This window comes from Manis pentadactyla, chromosome 3, assembly GCF_030020395.1.
Source record: "Manis pentadactyla isolate mManPen7 chromosome 3, mManPen7.hap1, whole genome shotgun sequence".
Taxonomy (NCBI): Eukaryota; Metazoa; Chordata; class Mammalia; order Pholidota; family Manidae; genus Manis; species Manis pentadactyla.
In genome coordinates, this window is record NC_080021.1 from 12185112 (window position 1) to 12197285 (window position 12174).

Sequence of the window (12174 nt, forward strand, 5' to 3'; positions counted from 1 at the left end):
ATCATCTTCATACCAAATGGCCCCAAAGTACACTTCCAGTCCAGATGTCTCCATTCCACTCCAGATCTATCTGATCACATACCTTTTGGATATCACCTGGATGTCCCATAGGTCACTCCAACACTGCATGTGACAAACTGAACTCATTTTCCCTTCCTGCTATCTGTGTGTCTGTCTTGCATCCCAAATTTCTGCTAATGGTGACACTGGAAACCTGACCTTCCAAGCCATTAATCTCAGAGGCTTTTTTATGCTCTTTTCCTACTGTATCCCACATAAATCAATGGGCAACCCCCGTGTGATATGTTTTAGGCATGTCCCTTGATCCACTCCCTTATCTCCATCTCACTGTCTTTTGCCCTAACCTGGGCCCTTTTCATGTCTCACCTTGTTCACCTTGAAAACCTAACTGGTCTCTTGGTTCTTAGTTTCTCTTCTTTCCTGTCCATCCATTCCATCACCAGCATGGGCTGCATCAAAGATGCAGATATGATCGATGGCATTCAAAGGCCTCCGGGTGACGTCCAGAGCTTTCGCAATGGCCCCATGAAACTTGGTCAATCTCCTCTTCCTCTGCTTTCCTGGCTTGGCTCCGACCCTCAGCTCCATTGCACCACTGCGATGTTCCAAGCCGGCCATGCTCTGAGGGCGCCGGCACATCCACCTGGTGACCTTCCACTCAGTTGTCAATAATTTGTTCAAAATTACCTCCTCTCTGCAGCTGTTCTTGACTCTCAGGAAGTTGAATTGCTCTTTCTTTTGGGTTCCCCTGCATGCTGACCACAGGGAGGTCGGAGTCACTCTTCAGAAGAGATGGTTAGAATCTAAAGGACCTTGATACAGCCAGAAAATTACAAAATGAGATAAAGCAATGAGGCCTGAAATAGGAAACAGGGGATGCAAATAGAGGTTTATAAACCAGAGTGCATGGTGGTAAGAGGTATCATAGCTCGAACACTTCTTACATGCCAAAGATGTTGTACGATTTATCTCATTTTGTCTTTACAACGATCCTAAGAATCCATTTTTCAGATTAAGAAGGTGACATTCAAAGGATTTAACTTGCCCAGAATAACATAGTTGGTGGGAGAAAACTAACATAGTTTTCTGTGCGTGCAAAACCTGGTGCTTTCCAGGGTAGAGACTCGGCTCCAGGGGTGCTCTGCTCACTGACTCAGCATTGGAGGTGGCGGAGTCTAAGTTAGAGCACATCTTCCTTCGGGGTGCCGGCATAACCGTGCACATTAGACCTGGCTGCCATCTGCTAGTGGTGTACTTCCTCCATGGCTGCTGGCATTCAGAGGAAGCCTCTTCAGCACAAATCCTGCAAAATTCCTTCCATCAGGAAAGATGGGGAAGCCAGCTCAGGGGCAAGAGTGGTGCCACGCTTCCTTCTCAGAGTGCTCTGATGCCCGGCTTGGGTAGAGATCAGGGGAACAGGGTCCAGAAAGAAGACCACCTCCTGGTCCTGCTGGAATCACTCCTGGTGAATGGCATGTTAGAAAACCAGCCCAAATTGAGAAGAGCAGGAAGACAGGGAGGAGAAAAACCTTTGTCAGGATTCAGGAGATTTGGAAGCTGACTCTGTGGTTTGAGCAAAGAACTTAATGTCACTGAGCCTCAGTCCCTCCTGGTCAAATGTGGATCAGAATGTTTACTTCACACACCAGGATTTAATGAGAATGCTGTATCAGTGATCTGCAAATTACATGTCTGGTTCCCCAGGAGCCCGTGAACTCCTAGAGGGCAAAGAACTGACTACTCCATTCTTTATCTCCGTATATATTTTTTTAACATAAAAATAAAGAAATAGTTAAGATACCATGTGTTAAGGGCTCATAGGTCTCAATTAGTATAAAGTCTCCTCTTTTAGGGTTTCTATGATAATACTCTTCTATATTTAGCAATACATTCATTCAATGTTCTATTCATTTTTTCAACAACTATTTGTTAATCACTTACTGTATGCCAGGTGATGGGCAGACAATGATGAAAAAAACCAACACAGCCTCAGCCATCATGAGATTGAAGTTCTAGAACAGAGGGACATAATTATTACAAGGACACATACATGCACAAGTACAAGGTGAGTCCCAGAAGGAAAAAAAGAAACAGGAAAAATGGGTGAATGTGTTGAGGGGAGGGAGTTGGTTTGTGGAGGGTGGGCAGGGAAGGCATCTCTGAGGTGGGACATGTCATCACAGATGAGACCTGGAGGATGAGTAGGAGCCGGCCAGACCAAGAGAGGGGATGGGGGCCCGGGGGGTGGGTGGGGGCATTCCAAGTAAAATCCATTCTAGGGTAGGTGTAGTTTTGATTTGATTCAAGGGAGAGCAGTTCAGGAACGACTTTTTATTAAGAGTCTCACAGCATGTACTCCAACAGGAATTGCAAAGGGAAGGCTCCTGGCTATGGGCAAGCCACAAACAGAGGTTTTCAAGTCATTACACAAGCATAGTGCATCAATCCAACCAATCCTCCAGGGGTCCAGGGGTTCTCCCCCACCCTTGGGGCCAAGGTCCCCCAGGGGTCCAGGGAGAAGGAGGTCTCTCTGCCAAGTGTCTGGGGGCCATGTGCAGGAGCTCCCAATAACAAAGAGACTTCTGTTCTCCATGGTCTGCCCTCCACCCTGGCTCAGGGGTGCAGCCGCTCATTTGACCCTTCCTTCTGCTGCGTCTGTGTGAAGACCCCCACTCCAAACTACTTCAATGGCAGAAGGCGGCTGGTAACAGCTGGGAACTGTTGTTAGCTTTTGGCAACATCCTGGAATTTCTTCCTTGTGGATCCTGTGCCCCTGAGCTGCTGGGGGCCCCTGGCCTGACCTGAAGTTGAACTTAGCTAAAGGGTCCAGGGCTAGGAGGTGCCTTCATGTCAGCCCTGATAGCAGCATGAAATTGCACAATGTTTCTAAGAAAGCCGAGGCTGCATTTCTAGCCATTCCTGGGATGGGAAGACTATCAGAGGCCATGTATTCTGCAAATCCATGCACGTTTTCCAAGGGCAGGATGGTGCAGGAGAGCCACCAGATAAGACATGTGCTTTTGTTCTCAAACAGCCTGGGGAGGTCCCTGCAGATAGCAACGGCTCCTGGTGGGTATGAGGCAGAGAAGGGTGGCTTCAGATAAGACCTTGGGTGGGGAAAATTACTGTTTTCAAGGGTGGAGGTGCAAAACATCCGTTAATGAGTTTGTACAAGAGTGAAAATTTCATTCACAGAATTGGAGAATGGGGGTTGCAGCATTTCTAGTCTTTTTAAACCCTTCAACACAAGGAAAAAAAGAGGCCAAGAGAGGAGATGTGACTTTTCCTGGATCACATTGCTACTCAGAGGTAAAGTTCTGTGTAGAATTTGGAGTCCCATAACTTAGTCCATCCTTACTCTCATCTCTCTATATATTTATTTATTCTTTGACTAATCCATCCGTCCGTTCTTGCATTTTTTTATGTGTTTGCTCATACACATTAATGAAGAATACAAAGATGGCCACGAGAGCTCCTCAAAGAATGGATAACGTGATGGAGCAGAGCAGACGCCAGGAGGGCAGAACAGAGGTGATGGCCAGGAAGCGTGGCAGAGGCCTAGAGGGGGATCAACAGGGTGAGGAAGCAGAAGGCTCCATGGGCCTTTAGCACTCTCCCTCTAGAGGCAGCATGAAGGATGGATCGGAGAAGCGAAATGTTGGCACCAAAGAGATGAGTTAGAACAGTCAGTGCATCCAACACGTGAACTATACACGCTTTGTGTCTTCAAGGGCCATCCTTGGCATGGGGCACTGTGGGGATGTCAGGATGGAAGGGGATACCCTTTCCCTCAAGGAATTTGCCATCTAATGAGGGAGAAAGTCAAGTGTACACAAATAAAACGATGAAAGGCACAGCTAACACTGAACTAGAGCGTGTGAGCCTGGGTTTTTAGCTTCATTCTGTGGTTTCCCTGCATGGATCTCCTCACCTGTGGGGTCACTGTGCAGACCTGCCTTCCCATCCTGGGAGAAGGAAAGCGTGGAGTGCTGGCGGGAGCCTCTTCCCTACTAGTGTGAGACCACGAGAAGTTATTTAATCACAGCAGAGCTCAACTCCTCATCTGAGATGTCGGGGGAATAAAAAGCCATGTCATGGAGAGTGAGGATGGCCGGAACAGCTGCGGGGGGCTCCAGGGGCACTACCTGGAAAAGAATCGATTAGACAAACGCCCATTCTTTGCCCCACACTCCATGGCTCTGATTTATTTATTTATTTTTGGGGTGGAATGGATGGAAACAAGAAAAGTAAAATATATGAAATCCCTTGTACTAGGAAATGCCCCTCACAGATGCCATGGCAACCTCCCTGGGCCTCTCCCTGGGGGTCTGGAGGCTCCTAGGCTGGACCGACCTTCCCCTGCACAGCGCATCCTTTCCTAGAGGCGTAAACACAGCGGTAGACTGCCCTTGACTTTCTGGGGTGGAGACAACTTCAGACCTCGCTTCTCGTTGCCCTTACGAGGGCCTGTCAGCCTGTTCTGTGGGTCAGAAAATGGGTCCACTGTGGGTTAAACTCAGCCACAGCCACACCTGTTTTTGCAAATCATCAAAGCCACCCCATTCTTTCCTCTCCACCGTTCTCACCTCCGCCTCTGCTCTTCCAGCCTCGGGCAGCCTCCCCACCCACTCCAGGCCCGGGTCGCCTCTGCTCTGCTTCTGGCCCAGGCATCGGGTTGGCTCCTCTTGCCCCCTCGCGTCCATCGTCCTGCCGGCAGCCGGAAGGGTCTTTCCGCTTTGCTCACATGACTGCAGCGGGCGTGAAGGAGGCAGAGGACTGGAGGGGCAAGGAGGCTGCCGCCCTTTCCTGTCTGGTGTTTTCTTGGGCAGAGCTTCCCTGCTCTCACTGTGTTTTGTTTTTATACACTCATTTCATTATAATTTCATTTTATTTTTCTGCAGAACGATCAAGCAGCAGCGCCGGCCATTCGAGGCAGCGGCCACGTTGAATCCACCCTCGTCCGCTTGTCCACAGCAAGCTCAAATATGATGTGCTGATGAAGAGCGTGGACTTGCCATCCGGGCTGTGTTCAGACCCGCTGCCGCTTGCCGGCTGTGTGATCTTGGGCAAGTCACTTAACCTCTGTATTCTCATCTGCGCATCGGAAAGATCATACGCCACACCTTGCAGGGCTATTGCGAGGATTAAATGACATGGTACGTGTAACGTTCTTAGAACTTCACCCAGCGCAGTGAGAACTCAGCCGCTATTACCCATTCTGGAAGCCTCCAACCTAACTAAACCCACTTAATGGATTTGAGTGTATTTTTGATTTCCCTGCCTCTGATTTCAGATGTTTCTTTCACTTGCCTGGAATGACCCCTGCTCCCCCTTGCCTACATCCAAATCCTCGTGGTCATCCAGAGCTGAGGAAAGTCAGGAAATGGCCGGGGCTTGGACACCCCCCCAGTCCCTCTCTGGTTCCACCACCCAGTCACTGTGGGTCACTCGGGCTTCTGGATTTCAGCTCCCCTCTCTGGGAGGTGGAGATGTTTACAGACTTCGTGGTGCTGCTGAAAGTGAAATCCTCAACCGCTGGCAGGTAGCAGGTACCTAATAAACGATAGATCCTATTAAACCAAGTCTTCCTGCCTGAACTTGCCCTCTGAAGCCTTCTGGAAATTATTGATTCTACCATTTATCTGGTCATTCATGGACCACAAGGTACCCTGTGTCACCCTCTTCTCCTGCTTGGCACTATTATTGGAATCCTATTGCTCTCAGTTTTTCCAATGGGCTAGGCTCCTCCTCAGGGCAGTGAGCACTGAGGGAAGACCCTGCACAACATTTCTAGGGGGACCACAGTTTCTGGGGAAATCCCGGCATGCCAGAAGCCTCGTGCAGGGCCTACGCTTTTCCACCACCGCCTCGTCTTTCTGCAGCGGTGCGCTGGCTGCGTGCTGCCCGGCGCTTTAAGGCTACAGTTTTGTCATTAGTGTTTATTTTTTTGCATCTTTCCCTTTGTGTGGTAGACTCTCCCTCCTCAGCTTGGGACTTTTCCTGGCTGCCCCGTTGACCAGTTGTGAGGCTGGGTCCAGAGCTGGGCCAGAGCAGATAAGGGCTCATTCTCAGAACCAGCTGGGTGATTGCTGGGTGCCTTGTCCTTCTTACTTTCTTCTCTGGGAAAACACTTGCCTGGCAACTGGGTTCCAAGAAACCTTTCAGTGCTCCTGTGGCCCAGATGTCCCCTCACCTGAGATAAGGCCTGGGGGTCAACTCTCAGGAGGGGGAAGGTACAGGGGAGAGGAGGACTCACAGCAAGGTGCGACCTCCAGCAGCGATGGCCTGCAGACTGGGCTGCCTGGGTGAAGGTGAGGACCAAGCCCACCCTATGGGCAAGTTTCTGGAGACAGCCTCTCCCGTCGCTGGCTCGGACCTCCAGGGAGGGGCTGGGGGTCTCTCACCTGGAGAGGAGCTCTGGACTGCTCTGAGGCCTCCTCGGTGGGCTGGGTGGCTGCGCCTCTAGTTGCCAGAGCAGATGGGCCATGGGTGCAGTGCAGAGCCCTGGATTCTGGTCTTGGCTCTCGGTCCCTCACTGAGTGATCCTGGACATGTCACTCAAACTCTTTGGACCTCTGCTTCCTGCCTAGATTGTGAACATGTCTTTTATTTTAAACATTTGTTTTTTTAGAAAGACCAGATGCTTGAAATTTTTTTCCAAAAAGGAATTATATGCATATTCCAAGTTTATAAAACATAAAAAGAGCAGCTCTGTGTGAAGGAGGCTGGACGACTTTCCTGTCATTCCCTGCTTCAGCACAATTCTCCAGGGCACCTCCATGCAAACCTGGCTTCCCCATTGCAATATGAACCCCCTGGACTAGGTACTTTCAGCTGTCTGTTCTAGGTCTCCCTGGCTGCTCTGATGATTACCCCCTTTCAAAGGAGATGGAAGAGCTGTGCTCATGTGCACAGGGGTGAGGGTCAAAATATTTACCCATTGCCACCCAATCACAAACCCCTCGGAAAGGATGCTGGTCAGCGAACTGGTTGAATAAATCAGCTATGTTTTTGTATCAGGATCATATGTGAAGTGCTTTCGAAATACGTTCTTTGGGTCATTGAGATTCATTTGAATAAAAATTGGGGGCTATTAATTGGAATAATGTCCACAGGAAATCAGTAAATGTACACTCCCCAACAAATAACTCGAAATCAAAACATTAAAACAGTTATTCTGGGTCTTCGGTTGGATAAGTGGTCTCCAGGAGGAAAGGGCAGAATGAGAAGGGATTGGACTGACTTTGAGCACATGTAGGGCAAGAATTTCGCCAGGAACATCATGAAGTCCGTTCTCTAGGATAGGTTCCATACTTCACAGCTTGTGAAATCTGCGTGTATTAGTTTCCTAGGGCTGCTTTAACAAACTACCACGCATTTAGTGGCTTTACAAAACCCCATAAATTTAGTCTCTCACAGTTCTGGAGGTGAGAATCCAAAAGTAAGGTGTCAGCCGGCCCACCCTCTCTCTGCAGCCTCTGCGGAAGAACCCGTTCGGTCTCCTGGCTTCACTTGGCTCCGGGCATTCTTTGGCTTGTGGCTGTATAACTCCAGAATCTACCTTTGTCTTCACACAGAGTTCTTCTCTTTTCCCTGAATTTCTTCCTGGTATCTCTTATGAAGACTCTGTTACTGGATTGAACGCCCTCCTGGATAATCCAGGGTCATCTCAAGAGCCTTAGTTTAATTACGTCTGCAAAAATTCCTTTTTCAAATAAGGTCACATTGATAAATTCTGGAGTTTAGGATGTGGACATACCTTTTAGGAACCACCACACACTACAAGGTATTATTAACCCTGCTGTAGATATGAGGTGTCCAGGGTTCAATTCGTGTGGGTAATTTGCCTATGGCCACTGAGCTGGTGGGTGGCATTGCTGGGCTGGTTTACGCTCTGTGTGCTAATGTCACTGAACAGACCAGGTAAATGTAGGAGAGTTCCCCGAAATCCAACTTACTTGCAAAGCTCTGCTTTGCCCACAGAGGGCACTAAACGCCAGTCTGTTTTTGAAGTGGTTATTGATTCTGAGGCCTTGGTCTGAGCTTCTGGGGTGGGTGTGGGGCAGGAGGGAGGGGATGTGTGAACTGATGTGCCTGCTTTTATATCCCTAGCACAGTGCAGAAAATGTTGGACAAATGAAGTTGAATGCCCCTAAGAAGATGCTGTACTTATATGGCCATGAACCTTGGTAGTGTCCACAGTGCATAGTTAGTGACAGGGCACAGGTGCCATGGAAAAGGCTGTGTGGGAGCAGAGCTTCCTCTGAGAGCCCCTGCTCTTAACTCAGCCACTTTCTACTTGCGGGACCTCAGGTCAGGGGCTCTGCCTTGCTTCCCAAGTCTGTAAGGTGGGGTAATAATATGCACTGTTCTTATAGCTCTTACAAGGTCCTTCTGCATGTTGCTGATGTAGAAGGATCCTGTCTGAAGGCAGGAGGAAGTGAAAGAAAATTTCCAAGCTCTTTCCAGCCCCAGGGTTTTAGGAAAAATGTAATCATGTTTTACACCACCAGATGTAAGCACATATTGTAACTGTGAGGATAACGTGGAATAGAGGACAATCATGCTCTTTTACTTAGATTTGAGCAAGAAACACTCTGCTTAAACTTTGATTAGGAGGATGAAAGTTAAACAAAAATCCCTTTGTGATGTCAGGGGATCTATTTCATGGGAATGGGGCCTGAGACCAACTTCTCAGAGGAGTGTTTGGGAACTGGGAGGCTGGCGGTACAGAAGGCAGGAATTAAGGGTGATGAAACACTTTGACATCAGGAAAACTTTCCAAAAGTTAAGGCTATAAACCCTTGCAATGGGAGACTTGGGGATGTGAGATAGTCTCAGAATCAGCACAGCAGTGGCCACATCCTTAATGCTCATCTGTTGATTTAGAGGTCTTTTCTGGCCTGGGAAAGGCATGAGAGGCCTCACATTATCTCACTTGTTGAGAGCCTGGCGTCTGGTGTCAGTCCCAAGTTAAGTTCCTCCATTGTCATTTACCCATTGTCGGCCTTGTACAAGTCACTCGACTGTCCCAGGTTCCTTGGCTGTAACAGTGATACCAGTACATCCCACCCAAGGTTGAGTGCCAGGACTGGATAAGTCAAGGCATGTAAAACACTTAGCACAGTGCTTGGCCCACAGCAAGCATTTAGAGCTTCTGACTTATTACCTGAAACCCTGTCATCCTTGTTTATGCAACGTGGACAATTTGGAAAAGGTCCAGGTTGGGGCAGGAGTGTCCCTGGGCTGTTTGTGTGTTTCAGAATGAAGGCAAATTGAAACGTGGTGTTTTTGATCAAACACCTTAAGTCACAGCAAGGCTTGGAGGAGCACCAGAAAGTCCTTGTTTCTTGACTGTGGGCCTTGGTGGGGTGCTGGAACTCCCCTGCTCCCCGTGACCTCCTTCTGCTGCTTCAGGGATGGCCCACAGACAGGCCAGCTCTCATTCATCTGAAACACCACTCAGAAGGCAGGAATTTGCAATCCATTCCAAGCTGGAAGTGACTTTCATGTGATGAGGCCACGCCACTGTATGACTCTGTAACTAATTCCCCCAGCCCGGCAGCTCTCCAAATTCCTGGGCTGTGATCAGTCCACCAAACAACTTCAGGTCAGAGTCAGGAGAACCCTGTATCTAGAATCCGGTGTGGGTGCTCCCGGCAGTGAAACACTCAAGCCCCAAATTTGTTTTCCCCATTCTTTCCAGGCAGCTCTCTTTAGGCAAGGAATATGCAGCCCTCAAAGCTGAAAGACCTTACATTTAGTTAAAAAAAAAAAAGAAAAAGAAAAAATCAGAGCTGGGACTCCATGACTCAGGAAGTCACTACTACTGGCAAATGTTCATTTTTCTTGAACTGAAACACCCGGAAATGAACTGAATCGTCTTACCACAGTTTTGTGAGCACATTTAGGACATGCATCACTCTAAAAGTGGCCTCATAAAGGGAATATTCCCTGGGAATCCCAACACTGCCTTCGAGCGTTAGCTCTGTTCCTAAGTCACTGGGAAATTTTGAGCAAATCTAACTTCTCAGGAAGTCAGTTTCCCTATTCCTAAAATTAGTTGGCTTCAGGGTCTCCTTCCCTATTTAAAAGTTTTTGCTGTATTTTTGAGTGTTAGATAAATTCAATGTTGATGGATCCGTAGAATAATCCATAAGGGTTCTTACACTGGTATAGTGCTTCATGGCTTCATCTGTGGCTTGGAACCCTCTGAACTTGTTTCCCCAGTATGTACATTAGGAAACTGAGGCTCAGATACACTGAGTGTCACGGCCATGACTTTTTGACTAATTTTTAGTAACAGAGGAGGTAAGACTAAAACCCAGATCCCCTGATATCTAGTCCAGAGTTCTTTCCATGCTTGACACATAAGATTATTGACAGAGCAAGAAACAATATCCATGCATGGCCATCTCCATCAGAGTCAAAATCCCGCTCAATTCATTCTTCTGAATAATGGTCATCTGCCACCCTTCGTGGCTGTATTTAAATTCTTATTTGGAATTGCTTTCAATAAAATATGCCACATGTTAAAAACACAGATGCCCAAAGGTATGATAGAGGAGTTTAGGTTGGAAGAGAGCAGGTAAGCATCTATGTTCCACCATTACCTGTATACCGTAACACTCATTAGGTTGGTCTTTGCATCTTTAAAAATGGGTGATATAATATCTAATGCTGAGGATAGTACAATAGTTCTCTTGCTCTCTTTATCTTAATCATTTGTGAAGGGAATATTTGGTGTTCATTACAAATGATGTTGTACAGGAACGCTGAAGGATAGAAAGATGATTTTAATATATCGCTGTGGGAAACAAATGATACTAAGTAGCATGTTTTGTGTGAACTCATTTTTGCATAAAATGAAAACAAGATGTACAGTCAAGAGCGAAGGCCATCATCTGGGTTAACGATGGCTTTTCTATAGGCAGTGGGTCTATGAGTGCTTTTCACTTCTTTTTGCTTTTCTTCTTTTCTCTAAATATATAAATTGACCATATGTTAATGTGGCCATTCATTTTTTAAAGTTTCTTCTTTTAAAGACATAAGGGGATGATTCTCTTTCGTTGGGAAAAAGTTGGATAACTGGTTTACTTCCAGGAGTCTGTTGAATAAGACTAATTCCCCCAAATTTTCAAAACAGACACAGATTGTGTCATCCCCAGCAATTGCTAATTCACCCTCTTTTGTTCAGCGAAGACAGCCGCTCTCAGCTGCCTGTGGGTCAGTGGGATTGAGGATGTTGTTGCTAAGTGCAGTTGGGGCCCAGGTTCCATGTCTGCTGCTGGCCTTTGCCAAACAGCTGTGTTCTGAGCAAGTGGCATGAGGACACTCACCTGCAGGAAATGTGCGTCGTGGAGTTGGTGTGCAGGCTGGGGGACAAAGAGCTGATGGTTCCACTCCAGCAGGTGGGCCAGCCAATCGAGAAAGGGCTGAAGAGCAATGAAGAAGAATGTCTGTTGCTCTTAGCAATGAGTGAGGGTGCCCCAGCTGTTGGATAAGACCCTGCGCAGGATGCTGTTGCAATTTGCCAGAGAACAAACAGTCCCTGGGCTCAGGACTTACAACACAGAGGATCCTGAAGGGAGTTTTTCCCCCATACTCAGTCACGGGCCTAGAGAGAGACAGCACACCAGGGAGAGAAAATGGTGAGCACACGTAGCGGTACCCATGGAACATGTGTATTCATGGCTTAAAGGTAGATTTTTGCTACATTTCTCTCTGTCAGAAGCAGAGAGTGGCACCTTTCTTTGTTCTCAGTAAGCAATGGCTCCAAAATCAGAAAATGAAATAATGTTATTTCATACACAAATGTACATTTTTATCTTTCAATGTATTTAGCTTTATGGTTGAGTTTTGTGGCAAATGATATTGTTTTCCTATTTCTCAAAGTAAGAGTGTTCTCTTAAAAGTACATTGATTTCAGTAAAACAGGGGTCACTTAGAACATTGCCAATAATATAATTAGAATGTGGAATTTGCAGAAATCTTTAAAGTGTAAATACAAACAATCAAAATGTGGCAACACAATTCTTCACTGGCCTAGAGTTGAGGGCCCAGGGCTTTGCTGTTTCACCTACTAATTGGATGAATTTAAGTCCATGGCTCCCAAACCTGTTTGTGCCTCGGCAGGGCAGGGGGAGGGCTTCA

The 12174-nt window shown here is 47.3% G+C and overlaps 1 protein-coding gene across 8 annotated transcripts in view; it reads left to right on the forward strand.

Moving 5' to 3' along the window:
• LOC118915093 (gasdermin-C-like) overlaps positions 1-10562 on the forward strand; it is a 69692-nt gene extending 59130 nt beyond the window's left edge. For 3 of the 8 annotated variants that reach the window (XR_008996137.1, XR_008996134.1, XR_008996141.1), the window contains 3 exons: positions 722-816; positions 1973-2086; positions 4923-5276. The gene's annotated coding sequence lies outside the window, so the exon portion shown is untranslated. Of the gene's footprint in view, positions 1-721; positions 817-1972; positions 2087-3216; positions 3331-3471; positions 3553-4922; positions 5277-5314; positions 8335-9284 lie in introns of those variants that run through there. The other 5 variants (XR_008996138.1, XR_008996135.1, XR_008996139.1 and 2 more) reach the window with 5 other exon arrangements.
• The last annotated feature ends 1612 nt before the right edge of the window (positions 10563-12174 follow it).